We start from the raw sequence: 1,756 nt of genomic DNA, 5'->3' as shown, positions 1-1,756 counted from the left end.
TGCTTGCCACGGGCTCCCGAACATATGGGCTGGGCTGAGGACCCCCAAGATTATCAACCAGTAGGCCACGTTTGTCGGGTCCAAGAGCGTTAAGGTGGACATCTTCCAAATACTTGGCGCATACTCCAAGACTTAGAGGTCGTCTTCGTCACGATTACCCTTAAATGTAACCTACCTATGTGTAAATCCTAGGCACCCCTTGTATCTATATAAATCAAATGGCGAGGACCACATGCGACAACTCTCATACACCCTCAATCTTGTGGTAGATCAACATGTAACTTGTACCCCCTCCAAATCAATACTATCAAACATAATGTAGGGTATCATCTCTTCGAGAGAGTCCCAACCTGGGCAAATCATGTGTCTATGTTACCATCATGCCAAGCCTACCAGCTCGAGACCCCTTACTCGCGATCACGCCCCATCAACATTAATTTTCATGTGGTTGTCTTGAGGTGGCAGCCAACATTGTACATCTACTCGGGGAGTAGAAGTGGTATGAAGGACCTCCGGTTTAGGCAGAGACTTCAAATCCATCAGCTAATGAAGGAGCTGGTTTGGTGTGGGGTTTGAAAAATAGACTCATGAATCGTCTTCCGCCTCGCGTACCAAATAACTTTTTTATACAATAGTGATATTCTTTGTTTCACTTTTTATCTTTGGATCCTTATCTAATGGTCCAGAACGGAATCGTGGACGCAAGGAGTAATCTTTTTCTTACAAATTGGATTTATTTCGTACATTTATCTATGAGAAAATCCGGGGGTCACTAAAGAGTTACAACCATCATGGTGAATTACTCAGGTTTTTTATTTTTGAGATCTCGCACTCGGCTCTTTTTTAGGCTTTTTTTTTATTTTGAGGAATTTTTAGGCTCTTATTGTCCATCTACGTTACACAAGCTCTTATCCGATAAAGCCCAAGTGACACGTGAAGAGTAAAAAGGCCGGCCCAATAGGCCCCAGGGGGTACGCGGAGGCCGCACTATCCTCCTCTTGTACGCCGCCCCAAATCATCCCGCCTCCTCCCTTCAAACTTCAAAACCCGAAAGGTGGTCGCCGCCTCCGCCGCAGCCGCCTCACCCGGATCCCGCCGGCGCTGGGGAGAGCTTTCCTCTTCGGCACAGATCTGAACGCGGACCGCTAGGGTTCCCGCCGCTGCATTCTCCCCTCGTATACCCTAGAGCCTGCCCGTCCTCCCCGAGCGCAGGGCCCCTCCCGCGCCTCGCTGCCCCACATCTCGCTCTTGGCGAAGCACTCCAGCGACGGCGGCCTGCCTCCTCCAGGACCGGCTGTCGACACATCCTCCCTCGCCGCCGGATCGACGGCAATCCAGTCTTTCTTGCTCGCTCCTCTTGGGCCTCGGCAGATCGACGCGGGCGGCGACCCTCTCGCCCGTCCCTCCCGACGCCGGCGAGTTCTTTGTCCTCACATTCCCCTAGATGCTCTCCTTCCTTGCACACCATGGCCGCCGAATGTGGGCTTTCTTGTTTTAAAGAAAAGAATTTGAGCTTTCTTTTTCAACAACTGGTGGTGCCCCCATTCTTTTGCAAGAACTCATGAATCTGATGGTATAGGTAATCTGATTTCTTTAGTCTGATTACAATATTTCCAAGAATCCTGTACTTGGGTTTAAAGGGTGGGTGGTCTGCAAAATCTGAGTTTCCTTTTTAGAGTTCTGGTTTTACGGCCGTTCTTTAGAGCACAATTTTTCTCATCTTAATTAACCTACTGCAATGTTGCTTGAATAAACT

At 49.1% G+C, this 1,756-nt stretch overlaps 1 protein-coding gene across 5 annotated transcripts in view; it reads left to right on the top strand.

The window, feature by feature from the left end:
• The first annotated feature begins 1,038 nt into the window (after positions 1 to 1,038).
• The window catches only part of LOC119300695 (cyclin-A2-1-like), a 5,685-nt gene continuing 4,967 nt past the window's right edge, over positions 1,039 to 1,756 (top strand). For 3 of the 5 annotated variants that reach the window (XM_037577600.1, XM_037577596.1, XM_037577597.1), the window contains exon 1: positions 1,039 to 1,579. The gene's annotated coding sequence lies outside the window, so the exon portion shown is untranslated. The remainder of the gene's footprint in view (positions 1,580 to 1,756) is intronic. The other 2 variants (XM_037577599.1, XM_037577598.1) reach the window with 1 other exon arrangement.

This window comes from Triticum dicoccoides, chromosome 5A (genome assembly GCF_002162155.2).
Source record: "Triticum dicoccoides isolate Atlit2015 ecotype Zavitan chromosome 5A, WEW_v2.0, whole genome shotgun sequence".
NCBI lineage: Eukaryota > Viridiplantae > Streptophyta > Magnoliopsida > Poales > Poaceae > Triticum > Triticum dicoccoides.
The sequence above is the reverse complement of the archived record's forward strand: the minus strand, read 5'-3'. Positions and strand labels throughout refer to the sequence as shown.